The 16,252-nt window shown below is 41.4% G+C and overlaps 1 protein-coding gene and 1 long non-coding RNA gene across 2 annotated transcripts in view; both read right to left on the reverse strand.

Annotated features, from left to right (window-relative positions):
• The window catches only part of LOC139541552 (B-cell receptor CD22-like), a 111,867-nt gene extending 103,517 nt beyond the window's left edge, over window positions 1–8,350 (reverse strand). Inside the window, exons 1-2 of the mRNA XM_071346332.1 lie at window positions 8,213–8,350; window positions 5,838–6,173 (exon numbers count right to left, since the gene is read on the reverse strand). The gene's annotated coding sequence lies outside the window, so the exon portion shown is untranslated. The remainder of the gene's footprint in view (window positions 1–5,837; window positions 6,174–8,212) is intronic.
• Window positions 8,351–10,825: 2,475 nt separating this feature from the next.
• LOC139568058 (uncharacterized) lies at window positions 10,826–16,252 on the reverse strand. Its single transcript, XR_011673502.1, has 3 exons — window positions 16,175–16,252; window positions 15,225–15,287; window positions 10,826–15,020 (listed from the first exon to the last, which is right to left on the reverse strand). It is a non-coding gene; the product is annotated as an uncharacterized lncRNA (long non-coding RNA).

Here is a 16,252-nt window from a genome sequence, read left to right on the forward strand (position 1 = left end):
AATTCAGTTAAGAACAAATTCAAATTTACAATGACTAAAGTGAAATTATATAAAAAGATATGCAATCTCACTCACCTGAACCACATGAGTCCAGAGAGACAGAGGATGAGAACCAGAACAACCACTATGATTCCTACAGCTGCAGTCAGAACTGAGGACTGTTTCCCTATAATAAAATATGGATGATATGAGTACATGGCATGTTCTTACACATTATAGAATATCAACACAATACATGTTAATATTTTGGGATCTTATAATACTTGTGTCATCATAAGCCAACACATAATTATAAACCAAAGTGTAATCAGTCAAAACACAATGATTAAGATCAGCTTGAAACCCGTCAATTTGTATTGAAGTATTGAAGATGTAACTTTACCTGCTACAATGATCATCAGAGCTGTAGAGTTCATAGATCCTCTTCCATTCTGGGCCTCACAGTAATATTCTCCTCTGTCCTCAGAGATGATGTTAGTGATGCTGTAACTCTGTCCTGATGGTTTTGCTGAGGTTACATTCTTCTTGTACCAGGTGTATTTGTCCACAGGTGGGTTGGCATCACTGCTGCAGGTCAGAGTCACTGAACTGCCCTCCACTATTTCACCAGAGGGACTGACTGACACTGAGGTGTTCCTTGGACCATCTGGTGGACAATATGTAACAACAGTGTATTAAATAGTGTTTTTCTTATTATTGAAATATGAATTTAAATGTGATCCTCTGATCAAAAGATGAGGTCAGGTGTACTAACACTGAACGTCCAAAGACTCAGAAGAAGAGTTGAGACGTCCATATTTATTCTCAGCCTCACAGTAGTATTCTCCTCTGTCCTCAGAGCTGATGTTAGTGATGCTGTAACTCTGTTCCGATGCTTTTGGTGAGTTTACATTCTTCTTGTACCAGGTGTATTTGTCCACAGGTGGGTTGGCATCACTGCTGCAGGTCAGAGTCACTGAACTGCCCTCCACTATTTCACCAGAGGGACTGACTGACACTGAGGTGTTCTTTGGGCCATCTGGTGGACAATATGTAACACATTGTTCATACATAGTGCTTTACATGAGTAGCATCATGGAACGTGGACTTATGATTGAAATAAGTTAAATATTACTTTAAATATGTGTGATTCTCTGATCAAAAGAAGAGAAGTTTAAGTGTATTTACACTGAATGTCCACAGACACAGAAGAAGAGTTGAGACTCCCATATATACTCTCAGCCTCACAGTAGTATTCTCCTCTGTCCTCAGAGTTAATGTTGGTGATGAGGAATGTGTTTTCAGATCCTGTCAGTGAAGCTCCATTCTTCTTGTACCAGGTGTATTTGTCCACAGGTGGGTTGGCATCACTGCTGCAGGTCAGAGTCACTGAACTGCTCTCCACTATTTCACCAGAGGGACTGACTGACACTGAGGTGTTCTTTGGAGCATCTAGTAAAGCAGAATTTGTCAGAGGGTCAGGACTGTAGTACACTACCTCAAATGACATCATGTCAAAAATAAATGATATCTAAAGTCAGAGAACTATCTAAAACTATCACTTACACAAAACATGAACAAGAATACATTTGGAGATACTTTAGGACTTGAGTGTCTACTAAACTATTCTTCAAGTGTTTGAGGTGCTGAACATTCTAACTATAGACATGCATACATCTATGACATTGTGTGTAATTTCTATGTAATGATGAATATTGATAGATAAAGCAGTAATACTCTTCTCATTGATATTAAATGATTGATACTTTCTAAGTGGAATAGTAGTTTCATTCATACTCACACACTGCAGGAGAGTGAAGGTCCTCATGGTGTTCTACAGTACAGGAGTAACTGTCCGCAGAATGACCCAACACTACTAGGGTATTACTAGAGTATTGCTGGGAAGTGGGCTCATCGAGACGTTGTCCGTTCTTGTACCAGATGTAGGTGGGGTTGTCAGTCAGAGTACAGGTGGTGCTACAGGTCAGTGTCTTCTGTCCCTCTGCAGCAGGAGTCACCTTCACCAGCAGACCTGAAACAATATGTATAAAACCACATACACCTCTGTGTTAACAGGATGGTCAATTTATTTTCTCCTGTAATTCATTATGATATAGTATTGTAAAATACAGGGTAGTATTACCTGTGACAGACAGAGTTGTTCCTGGGATACTATGACCCCATTCAAAGTTGTATGTTTTAAAAGTAAAGCGATACTCAGCTAAGTCTTCCTCTCTCAGATCTGTGATTCTCAGGGTGAAGTGACCTTTGTATGTTCCAGTGTACTCCACACGACCTGCATACCCTGGGTCTGTGGTTAGGTCCTCAGGGGTCGACTTATCACTTCTAAACCAGAATGTTGATGTGGTGGAATAATAACCAACATAAGTACAGGATATGTCCACTGTTGACCCCTTCAAGACACAGATTCTCCTCTTGGTGTAAGTCACTCTGCTGCAGCTCTGACCCTGAACACCTGAAACACAGTGACATAACAAGAGGTCAACTGGATTATATTCTCAGTTCTTTATAGAAATGCTAACAGTTCTCATATTACATAGTGAAACCAACACACACACAGAAATACATTTTGTACAGTTTTACAGTGATGTATTAGGGACAGATCTATTTAGTTTTTTCTATGGGGAGGATTGTGTGGTTTTTTACATTCAGCCCAGGACCTCCACATCCGGCTTCTTCACCTGCGGGATCATCTGAGAACAGCCACCCAGACAGCTGATGAAACTGAGGAGTATTTCTGTCTGTGATAAAACCCTTTTGTTGGGAAAACCTCAGTCTGATTGGCTGGGCCTGGCTCCCCAGTGGGTGGGCCTATGCCCTCCCAAGCCACCCATGGTTGAGACCCTGCCCAGTCATGTGAAATCCATAGATTTTGGCCTAATGAATTTATTTCAATTTACTGATTTCCTTATATGAACTGTAACTCAGTAAAATGGTTGAAATTGTTGCACGTTGCGTTTATATTTTTGTTCAATATAATTGTATATGTATTTATGTAAAACATAGGGACCACAATGGAAATAAGTCCCCGACTTTATTGTACAATCCTGGTCACTTAAAAAATATTGTTTATGTGTGTATTTTTTTAACAGACACATAAAATCAATCAGTTAATCAATCCAAACTGAGCTGCAGACATTTGATGAACGGAAAGAGACATCTGTTACAAAACACCAACAAGTTGAATGACATTCAGAGATTGTCAAGCCTTCAATACTGGGTAAGACTACAAGGTAGGGAGGGATGTGTTCTCTGTCCAGATTTACATTGTCTATTTATTGTGGTGTTGAAAACACAAACCATGACATTGAAGTGACTGAAGTTGGTCTGCTTTGTTTATTGGTTGTGTGCTGCATTGGTACAGAAACCTGATGGTGGAAAATGTGTTGCATATATTTTGTTTATGATCGCAGTGTAATGGAACAGGCAGGGTGAGCTTGTCTGTGGTGGTCGGGAACCCTCAAACTTCTGGCCCGTAGCCCTACGTGGCATCGATCATGCCACAACAGCAGGATGAAGTGACAAAGTCGGTATTCACGTTTACAAATGCAGGGTCGCAACAGTTATTCTTATTTGTGGTCGTAAACATTATTTTGAGTTAATTTTATGAGGGGGGAGGGTGTTCAATTTATTTTACAGTACAATAGGAGGGTCATGTGAAAATATTTTAAACTTTGAAGACCAGTCGTGTCCCGTCCCCCAGAAAATGTCATTCTGTCCCTTAATAAATAAACACTCACACACTGCAGGAGAGTGGAGATCCTCATGGCCTTTTACAGCACAGGAGTAACTGTCTTCATAGTTACTGGAGACTGGGTCTTTGTACTGGGGGGAGGTGCTCTCATCTAGATGTTGTCCGTTCTTGTACCAGATATAGATGGGGTTGGGGTTGTCAGTCAGAGTACAGGTGGTGCTACAGGACAGTGTCTTCGACTCTGATCTCCGTTTAGAAGTCACCTTCACCTGAAAACCTGAATTAAAGGAGAGCAAGAAAATGGTACATGGTTCAGAATTGGTGTGAGTTAATTATTAACGTCATGACTCTTCAAAACTGTATAATGTGGAATGCAGTGTTACCTGTGACAATCAGAGTGGTTCCAGGGAAGCTGTAACCCCATCTTGCTTCATCAGTTGTAAATATGAACTTGTACTCAGTTGAGTCACTCTCTCTCAGGTCTGTGATTCTCAGGGTGGAGTCCTTTTCTGTTTGTTGATGGTGTTCCACACGATCTGCATACTCTGAGTCCTGTCTCAGGTCTTTAGTTACTCCAGACTCCCATTTGTTGAACCAGGATACTTCTGTGACGTTATGCCAACTGGGATGTGTGTAAAAGCATGATATGTCCACTGTTGACCCTTTCAAAGCACAGATACTCTGATGGGTGTAAGTCACATTCATACAGCTCTCATCCACAACACCTGAAACATAATGTAACTGATCAATTCCTGAAACGATAATGAGACTAAATGTTTTAGATGTATTGGACAGGTTCATTTTGAATTATACTTTTTTTTGTTGACATATATGTACATACATCTATAAAACTGTTTATCATTCCAATATATATAGTTAAGATTATTGATAGAGAAAGTAATACCATTCTTATTAGTTTTAAATGATACCACATAAAATTCTAGTTTCATTCAACTCACACACTGCAGGAGAGTGGTGATCCTCATGGCCTTTTACAGCACAGGAGTAACTGTCTGAATAATAACTATTGACAGAGTATTGCCGGGAAGTGGGCTCATCTAGACGTTGTCCGTTCTTGTACCAGATGTAGGTGGGGTTGTCAGTCAGAGTACAGGTGGTGATACAGGTCAGTGTCTTCTGTCCCTCTGCAGCAGGAGTCACCTTCACCTGCAGACCTGAAACAATATGTATAAAACCACATACACCTCTGTGTTAACAGGATGGTTAATATATTTTCTCCTGAAATTCAATATGATGTACATTTGTGTCATACAGTGTAGTATTACCTGTGACAGACAGAGTTGTTCCTGGGAAACTATGACCCCATTCAAAGTTGTTCGTTTTAAAAGTGAAGCGATACTCAGCTGAGTCCTCCTCTCTCAGATCTGAGATTCTCAGGATGGAGGGACCTTTATATATCCATCTCTCTTTGTCAGGGTACTTCACACGACCTGCATACCCTGGGTCTCTGGTTAGGTCTTCAGGGGTTGACGTATCACTTCTAAACCAGAATGATGATGTGGTGTAATAATAACCAACATAAATACAGGATATGTCCACTGTTGACCCCTTCAAGACACAGATTCTCCTCTTGATGTAAGTCACTCTGTTGCATCTCTGATCCTGAACACCTGAAACACAGTGACATAACAAGAGGACAACTGGATTGTATTCTCAGTTCTTTCTAGAAATGCTAAAAGTTCTCAAATGACAAAGTGAAACCAACACACTGTATAATGTATTAAAGAAACACTCACACACTGCAGGAGAGTGGAGATCCTCATGGCCTTTTACAGCACAGGAGTAACTGTCTTCATAGTTACTGGAGACTGGGTCTCTATACTGGGGGGAGGTGCTCTCATCTAGATGTTGTTCGTTCTTGTACCAGACGTAGGTGGGGTTGGGGTTGTCAGTCAGAGTACAGGTGGTGATACAGGTCAGTGTCTTATCCTGATGTTCACCAGTCACCTTCACCTGAAGACCTGGAGAATAAACAATATCACTGTAAATCCCTTTAACACTGACTTATCACTCTAATACAAAGATGGAGGAAATCCTATGTTATACAGTCTATCATATATACACACCACAACAATTGCCAGAACTAATTGGAACTGAACATAAAAACACTTTTTTACTGTACCTGTGACAGACAAAGTCACTCCAAGTTTGCCAGTATATGTCCCTCCTTCCTGATCTGTTAGTAATCTGAACCAGTACGTAGCTGAGTCTCTCTCTCTCAGGTCTGTGATTCTCAGGGTACAGTCTTTCTCCTTATCCCCATGATACTCCAGACAACCTGTATACTCTGGGTCCTGACCTATATCTTCAGTCTCCATTTTAGTGAACCAGAAGGTTGATGTGACTTTATGACCTCTGGGATAGCTGAAAGAGCAGGTCAGCTCCACTGTTGACCCCTTCAAGGCACAGATACTCTGAGGGGTGTAAGTCACACTCCAGCCATCATGACCCAGTACCACTGAAACACAGTCACACAACACAACATTTATTAAATGAAAATTAAACAAAAATGGCTCTCACTAACAGTATTGTTGGTCCACATTTTGTTGCCATAGTTACTGAGTTGGATGTGAATGGAAACCACAGATAAGCATCACTCAGCGAGGAGTGAAAAACAACTACATAAAGTGAAGTAGATACGCCAAACAGAACAACATTATACTCTTAAAACCTCTTAGTGAATAGGGGGCGCTGTTTTCACTTTGGGAAGAATCGTGCCCAAATTAAACGGCCTCGTACTCTGTTCTAGATCATACGATATGCATATTATTATTACTATTGGATAGAAAACACTCTGAAGTTTCTAAAACTGTTTGAATTATATATGTGAGTAAAACAGAACTCATTTGGCAGCAAACTTCCAAACAGGAAGTGAAAATTCTGAAAATGGGTCTCTGTGTCAGGGCTTGCCTATTCAATTGCCTTATATTTATGGATCTGTATGCACTTCATACGCCTTCCACTAGATGTCAACAGGCAGTAGAATGTTGAATGGAGTGTCTAGCTTGGTGTGAGACCGAATGAGAGCTTTTGGAGTGACAGGTCCGCCCTATTGGCAGTATTTAGCCGCGCACCAGGGAACCCCACATTGTCTTCTGAAATGCGTTAGGTATACACGACGAAATGCTCCGTCTTGGAATTTATTGGATACATATGAGAAAAACATCATAAAGATGGATTTTCAACCGAGTTTGACCAGTTTATTTGACGTTTATTGTGACTTTTGGAATTTTTCGTTCCATGCGCCAAGAGTTGATGGACATGTTCGCGCCACTATGCTAGCCAAAGTTGCTAATTCAACAGAAGAAATGGACATTCTAAAACAAAACAACGATTTATTGTGGAAATAGGACTCCTTGCACTACATTCTGATGGAAGATCATCAAAGGTAAGAGAATATTTATGATGTTATTTCGTATTTTTGTGGTATATGTTGGCTCTAACATGGCGGAGAATTGCCCTGTCTCAGAATATTGCATGCTGTACTTTGTACTAAAGTTATTTTTTTAAATCTAACACAGCGGTTGCATTAAGAACCAGTGTATCTTTCATTTGCTGTACAACATGTATTTTTTAGTAGTTTATGATGAGTTTTTTGGTTAGATTACGTGACTGTCCAAATTTTCTCCGGACAATTTGGTACATTATGGCGCCGTATTCACAATGTAAAACCAGGATTTGTAGCTACAAATATGCACATAATATGCACTCATTTTATCTCTATTTGTGGGTTTTGTGAAAGCTATGTTAGCGGTGAATAAATGACGTTGTGTGTTTGGCTATTGTGGTGAGCTAACATAAATACATATTGTGTTTTCGCTGTAAAAGACTTAAAAAATCGAAAATATTGGCTGGATTCACAAGATGTTTATCTTTCATTTACTGTACAACATTTATTTTTCATAAATGTTTTATGATGAGTATTTATGTATTTCACGTTGCTCTCTGTAATTATTCTGGCTGTTTTGGTGCTATTTGTGACGGTGGCTGCAATGTAAAACTACGATTTATACCTATAAATATGCACATTTTCGAACAAAACATAAATGTATTGTATAACATGATGTTTTAAGACTGTCATCTGATGAAGTTGTTCAAAGGTTAGTGGTTAATTTTATCTCTATTTGTGGGTTTTGTGAAAGCTATGTTGGCGGTGAAAACATGGCGTTGTGTGTTTGGCTATTGTGGTGAGCTAACATAAATATATATTGTGTTTTCGCTGTAAAACATTTAAAAAATCGGACATGTTGGCTGGATTCACAAGATGTTTATCTTTCATTTGCTGTATTGGACTTGTTAATGTGTGGAAGTTAAATATTTCAGAAAAATATTTTTGAATTTCGCGCGCTGCGAAGGCAGCGGAATGTTGTGGGTGTTCCGCTAGCGGAACCCCGGGGCGAGAAAGGTTAACCTTTTAGACATGTTTGTAAATTGAAACACAGGGCAACTAAAACAGTTATTTAAGTCATTTTGTTGTTGTTATGAAAGGGACCATACCTGCCAGAGACCAGAGAAAGACCACCACACTTCCTGCTCTTCTCAAAGCCATTGTTGCATCTCCCACCCTGCAGTCTTAGAAACATAAATAACAACTCACTCTATAGCTGGTGAATAACTCCATACATCATCATCAACAACAATCACTTATTGAACAGATGAGTAGTACTGTAAACACTTATTTCTACATTGATTGTTCTGAAGTTGTTTTATTCTCAGAACCCCAAATATAGGAGGATAAATGTTCAAACCTCTACGGTCCGTCAAGCAGCAAAAAGACTGACAGCCAGGTTCAATGATAGCTCCTATCCCCAAGCTGTGAGTCTAAACAGCAAGTGATTCCCTCACACACACACACACACACACACACACACACACACACACACACACACACACACACACACACACACACACACACACACACACACACACACACACACACACACACACACACACACACACACACACACAGAGCATGTGTAGTGAAGGCCCATAAGGCCCATGGAGTCTGTATCAAAGTCTAGAGAGCTAGTTGTTATGGATGTAGAAAAGTTAAAACACACATCCTACACAGTATAGATGTCAACCCTACTCCCTATCAGTCTGGTCCTAAAGGGCCCTCAGATAAATCCACTGCGTCACACACACACTCACCCACGCCAGGGGAGACACTTTATGAATACTGGCCCTGATGCAACAACCAAAACACAGCTCAAAATATAACATGAAGTAAATGATACATTACACTCAAGTATATGACTTATGACTAAATACAAATAAACAAAAACTACACTGCTCCAAAAAATAAAGGGAACACTTAAACAACACAATGTAACTCCAAGTCAATCACACTTCTGTGAAATCAAACTGTCCACTTAGGAAGCAACACTGATTGACAATAAATTTCACATGCTGTTGTGCAAATGGAATAGACAACAGGTGGAAATTATAGGCAATTAGCAAGACACCCCCAATAAAGGAGTGGTTCTGCAGGTGGTGACCACAGACCACTTCTCAGTTCCTATGCTTCCTGGCTGATGTTTTGTTCACTTTTGAAAGCTGGCGGTGCTTTCACTCTAGTGGTAGCATGAGACGGAGTCTACAACCCACACAAGTGGCTCAGGTAGTGCAGCTCATCCAGGATGGCACATCAATGCGAGCTGTGGCAAGAAGGTTTGCTGTGTCTGTCAGCGTAGTGTCCAGAGCATTGAGGCGCTACCAGGAGACAGGCCAGTACATCAGGAGACGTGGAGGAGGCCGTAGGAGGGCAACAACCCAGCAGCAGGACCGCTACCTCCGCCTTTGTGCAAGGAGGAGCAGGCGAAGCACTGCCAGAGCCCTGCAAAATGACCTCCAGCAGGCCACAAATGTGCATGTGTCTGCTAAAATGGTCAGAAACAGACATGAGGGTGGTATGAGGGCCCGGCGTCCACAGGTGGGGGTTGTGCTTACAGCCCAACACCGTGCAGGACGTTTGGCATTTGCCAGAGAACACCAAGATTGGCCAATTCGCCACTGGCGCCCTGTGCTCTTCACAGATGAAAGCAGGTTCACACTGAGCACATGTGACAGACGTGACAGTCTGGAGACGCCGTGGAGAACGTTCTGCTGCCTGCAACATCCTCCAGCATGACCGGTTTGGCGGTGGGTCAGTCATGGTGTGGGGTGGCATTTCTTTGTGGGGCCGCACAGCTCGCCAGAGGTAGCCTGACTGCCATTAGGTACCGAGATGAGATCCTCAGACCCCTTGTGAGACCTTATGCTGGTGCAGTTGGCCCTGGGTTCCTCCTAATGCAAGACAATGCTAGACCTCATGTTGCTGGAGTGTGTCAGCAGTTCCTGCAAGAGGATGGCATTGATGCTATGGACTGGCCCGCCCGTTCCCCAGACCTGAATCCAATTGAGCACATCTGGGACATCATGTCTCGCTCCATCCACCAACGCCACATTGCACCACAGACTGTCCAGGAGTTGGCGGATGCTTTAGTCCAGGTCTGGGAGGAGATCCCTCAGGAGACCATCCGCCACCTCATCAGGAGCATGCCCAGGCGTTGTAGGGAGGTCATACAGGCACGTGGAGGCCACACACACAACTGAGCCTCATTTTGACTTGTTTTAAGGACATTACATCAAAGTTGGATCAGCCTGTAGTGTGGTTTTCCACTTTAATTTTGAGTGTGACTCCAAATCCAGACCTCCATGGGTTGATACATTTGATTTCCATTGATCATTTTTGTGTGATTTTGTTGTCAGCACATTCAACTATGTAAAGAAAAAAGTATTTAATAAGAATATTTCATTCATTCAGATCTCGGATGTGTTATTTTAGTGTTCCCTTTATTTTTTTGAGCAGTGTATATTTTAAGATATTGTCAAGAGTACTTACAGAGTGAAGTGAAGGGGAGAGGTCTTGTACAGTGAGTCAACTGACTGGTAGTGAGTGAAAACAAGAAGTAAGTGTTGAAACATCATAAAAGCAGTCAGAACACAAGTAGCTGATGCAGAACTGTCCTTCCTGTTTAGACATTAACGTCCACGACAACCAGACCAACACGCCAGAAAAGGGCTGTGACTGTATTTGAACAGAAATTGTGAAAAAGACAAGTCTGGGCATATATTTATTTTATTTCAAAAATGTGTCCATTTCCAATGTGGTCTTTTATACTACATACAGAACCATGTAAACAATGTGTTGACTAAACTATTTATAACGTTAACATTTTTGTGACCTACATTGCCCTCCTGAGTTCTGTATATACAGGTCAAAGTTTGGCCCCGTGTGGCTCAGTTGGTAGAGCATGGCGCTTGCAACGCCAGGGTTGTGGGTTCATTCCCCACGGGGGGACCAGGATGAATATGTATGAACTTTCCAATTTGTAAATCGCTCTGGATAAGAGCGTCTGCTAACTGACTTAAATGTAAATGTAAAGTTCCATGATGTCATTCAAATAGAACCCAGTCCATTTTTATACCCATGTCCATCACTCCTCATCAGCTGTATCAAAGTGATACTGAAGGTTCCAGTGTTCTAGACTAGAACTCTCCCTACTGGCCTCTCAACATTACTGCATTGTTCTAGACTAGAGCTCTCCCTACTGGCATCTCAACATTACTGCAGCCGTCAGTCCTCATGATGTCCTCATCCATTTGGGAATTAATGGGAATAAAATGAATGGTGTTCCTGTCATTCCAGCCATTATAATGAGCCCATCCTCCTGTATACCAGCCTCCTCTGTTGTACAGTACTGGTAGTAGCTGAATCAAGGAGAGGCATGATTGAACATCACCATAGCCTGATGTACTGACTGTGTGGTCTATTATAGTCTGCTGTCCATAAAGAATGTGATTTAGTTATCAAAAGCAATGTACAGTCTTTGTGCATATATTTTACATATGGGTGGTCCCAGGAACCAAACCCATAACGTTGCAGGTGCCATGTTCTACCAACTGAGTTACAGAGGAAAATATTCTGTATAGTCTAATGTGCATATATAGATTTCTGATATGATTCAGGAGAACTATGAGAGGACAGACAGGAAAGGAGAACAGGAAGTTGACAGTCAGTGTATCTAAACCAACAAAACCACAACCCACCATCACTGTGTCTCATGTGAATACTACTCCTAAACACAACCCACCATCACTGTGTCTCATGTTAGTACTACTCCTAAACACAACCCACCAACACTGTGTCTCATGTTAATACTACTCCTAAACACAACCCACCATCACTGTGTCTCATGTTAATACTACTCCTAAACACAACCCACCGTCACTGTGTCTCATGTTAATACTACTCCTAAACACAACCCACCATCACTGTGTCTCATGTTAATACTACTCCTAAACACAACCCACCATCACTGTGTCTCATGTTAATGCTACTCCTAAACACAACCCACCATCACTGTGTCTCATGTTAATACTTCTCCTAAACACAACCCACCATCACTGTGTCTCATGTTAATACTACTCCTAAACACAACCCACCATCACTGTGTCTCATGTTAATACTACTCCTAAACACAACCCATCATCACTGTGTCTCTTGTTAATACTACTCCTAAACACAACCCACCATCACTGTGTCTCATGTTAATACTACTCCTAAACACCACCCACCATCACTGTCTCATGTTAATACTACTCCTAAACACAACCCACCATCACTGTGTCTAATGTTAATACTACTCCTAAACACTATCCACCATCACTGTGTCTCATGTTAATACTACTCCTAAACACAACCCACCATCACTGTGTCTAATGTTAATACTACTCCTAAACACTATCCAACATCACTGTGTCTCATGTTAATACTACTCCTAAACACAACCCACCATCACTGTGTCTCATGTTAATACTACTCCTAAACACATCCCACCATCACTGTGTCTCATGTTAATACTACTCCTAAACACAACCCACCATCACTGTGTCTCATGTTAATACTACTCCTAAACACAACCCACCATCACTGTGTCTAATGTTAATACTACTCCTAAACACATCCCACCATCACTGTGTCTCATGTTAATACTACTCCTAAACACAACCCACCATCACTGTGTCTCATGTTAATACTACTCCTAAACACAACCCACCATCACTGTGTCTCATGTTAATACTACTCCTAAACACTATCCAACATCACTGTGTCTCATGTTATTACTACTCCTAAACACAACCCACCATCACTGTGTCTCATGTTAATACTACTCCTAAAGCTCTTATGAAGCATCCACCAAATCACTCTCACTCTTACTTTCGGCCATTTTCAAAATGTCTCCACAACAATCTATTGCTCTCAGAGTCCTTACAATAGCATGTACAAGTCTTTATGTGAAACCCCAGGTACAATACTGTATCAGATTGATATGCAAAAATATATCTACAGAGCATACTGAACATAACAGAAAACCCATACAATATACATTCCAATAGCATCGCCATGCACATAACAGGATACAGAAGTTCATGTTTACAAACAAATTATAAAAGATACATATTTTAAGATATCCTCAAGCATACTTACAGAGTGAAGGGTAGACGCGTTTTAAGTTACCTTACTGTCAGTCTAAATAAATAGACACTGAGTGTGAAGTTTGAGATCTGTGGTTGATAAAACTTTGAATGAGTCAGTGTCCATAGAGTTTCATAGAGGGCGTATTTGTTTCAAATCATGTTTTAGCATGGCTAAAGCCATTGAATACACCGTTTCAGTTGGTTTACCAACTGTCATTAAACTTATGGAAGTTGAAGAAGAAGACATTAACTGCTTTAAAATGGAAAAAGCCCTCAATGGCACTTCCCATTCTGTTACAGAAGCTGTCATGACAAAGATGCATAGATGTACCCTCTATCCAATTCTATGTTAGGGACCAGGAAGCTGATGCAGAGGGCTTCCTTCCGCAGTCATACAGACAGTGTTCGAGAGCATCAAAACTGTGATGTATCATGGGTAAATTGTGACTGACTGATCTATAAATAATATTGAGTAGTTATTTATCATGCAAGGTGATTTGTAGATCTCGACTCGCCTATAAAGTCAGCTGCAATGTTGAACACTCCCACATTTACAAAAATCCCATTCAAGTCACGGGACTGATATTAAGATTTCACATGTTAACATTCTCACATCATGTTCAAATCATCTGTAAGTGACTTTGTTGAGCTTCACAACGCATTTTTTTAAACTTTTGATTGATTTTGAAATTATGTGCGAGAAATGCCTCTTATCAGTCAAATGACGAATGGGATTTCTGCCACGAATGCTAAAACGTTAGCAAGTGGAAACAGTGCCAGGGGAAAATATACCAAAGCATGGACTGCTGTCACACCATGTTCATAGACTGCTAAAAGGGTAGGGAAACCAATGTGTCATTTTGTAATTTGGGTGAACCTTCAAGATATGATAACAATATATTAACAAGAGAATAGAGATGTAAGGTCTAGATTTGGTTTGGTGCCATAACTCTTCAGTCCATGTTCTGTGGTGGTTCTCTTCAGTACATGTTCTGTGATGGTTCTCTTCAGTCCATGTTCTGTGATGGTTCTCTTTAGTCCAGGTTCTGTGGTGGTTCTCTTCAGTCTAGGTTTGGTGGTGGTTCTCTTCTCTCCAGGTTCGGTGGTGGTTCTCTTCCCTCCAGGTTCTGTGGTGGTCATATCAGTCCAGGTTCTGTGGTGGTTCTCTTCAGTCTAGGTTCTGTGGTGGATCTCTTCTCTCCAGGTTCTGTGGTGGTTCTCTTCTCTCCAGGTTCGGTGGTGGTTCTCTTCCCTCTAGGCTCTGTGATGGTTCTATCAGTCCAGGTTCTGTGGTGGTTCTCTTCAGTCTAGGTTCTCTGGTGGTTCTCTTCCCTCCAGGTTCGGTGGTGGCTCTCTTCCCTCTAGGCTCTGTGATGGTTCTACCAGTCCAGGTTCTGTGGTGGTTCTCTTCAGTCTAGGTTCTGTGATGGTTCTCTTTAGTCCATGTCCTGTGATGGTTCTCTTCAGTCTAGGTTCTGTGGTGGTTCTCTTCAGTCTAGGTTCTGTGATGGTTCTCTTCCCTCCAGGTTCTGTGGTGGTTCTATCAGTCCAGGTTCTGTGGTGGTTCTCTTCAGTCCAGGTTCTGTGGTGGTTCTCTTCAGTCCAGGTTCTGTGGTGGTTCTATCAGTCCAGGTTCTGTGGTGGTTCTATCAGTCCAGGTTCTGTGGTGGTTCTATCAGTCCAGGTTCTGTGGTGGTTTTCTCCCCTTAATGGTCTGATAAACGGAGGGCTGAGCATCTCTCTGAAGAGCTGTGAACGTGTCACTGGGGGAGTCCCTCACACTCTGAGAGAGACAGCGACACAGGAAACACAGTATGATCACTTTACACACTGCTCTATAGCATTCTCTTTCACTTCTACTTTCTGTGTTCATCTCTCTCCTCTGTCTCTGTCTTTCTCTCACTCACCCACTTACCCACTCACACAAACAAACACAAATACTATATACAAAATAAACACATTAATGAATATGTTATAACATACTTACTGCCAGAGTGTCTGGTCCTCATTTTCAGTGGTGTGTGTGTCCCAGTTAGGGTCAGGATGGACACTGTGGACAGAGAGCTGTGTCAAGGTACAGTGAAAATAGTAGAAAGAGTAAAAAAGAGCAGTAACTTATCAACAGGAAGTTTGTTGATAGAATGACCACCGGTAGAGCATCTATCCAGACTGTCCAAATAAAGTGTGACTAAAAAACAATATCACTGTAAATCCCTTTATCACTTAGTTATCACTCTAATACACTGATGTAAGAAATCCTATGTTATACAGATGTAAATACAAACCAAGACAATTTTCCTGAAATAAATGGAATTCAACAGTTTAGCTTAATTGAATGTAACTGTACCTATGACAGTCAGAGTGACTCCAGGATCACCACTATATTTCCTTACGGTCTGATCTGTTATAAATCTAAACTTGTAAGTAGCTGAGTCACACTCTCTCAGATCTCTGATCGTCAGGGTGTGACCATTCTTCTTGTTGCTACAGTACATCACATGACCAGTGTAGTCTGGTTCATCACTCAGAGTCACAGGATTCCCCTCAGCATCATGTTAGTGAACCAGAAGGTAGTTGTTACTGTACCACTGGGATATGTGTAAGAGCAGGACAGCTGCACTGTTGACCCCTTCAAGGTACAGATACTCTGAGTGATGTACGTAACATCCTGACCCAGTAACACTGCAACACAATCACACATTAGTGATTCTACATTACAGAACCATTTCCTCACACTAACAGCATTTGTCCATACCTAGTTGCCGTACTCTACTTGCTGAGTGTGAATGGAAACCACAGAAAGGGCCTAAGTGTTACTCAGTGAGGTGTGAAAGACAACTATTCCAGAAAAGCAGAAGCCCCTAACAGACGATGTCACTGAACACACCAGAATAACATTATGATAACATTCCTAAAACATTATGAATGAGACCATACCTGTCACAGACCAGAGAAAGACCACCAACACACTTCCTGCTTTTCTCAAGGCCATTGTTGCATCTCCCACCCAGCAGT

The sequence above is a fragment of the Salvelinus alpinus genome, chromosome 2, assembly GCF_045679555.1.
Source record: "Salvelinus alpinus chromosome 2, SLU_Salpinus.1, whole genome shotgun sequence".
In the NCBI taxonomy this organism is placed as follows: Eukaryota; Metazoa; Chordata; class Actinopteri; order Salmoniformes; family Salmonidae; genus Salvelinus; species Salvelinus alpinus.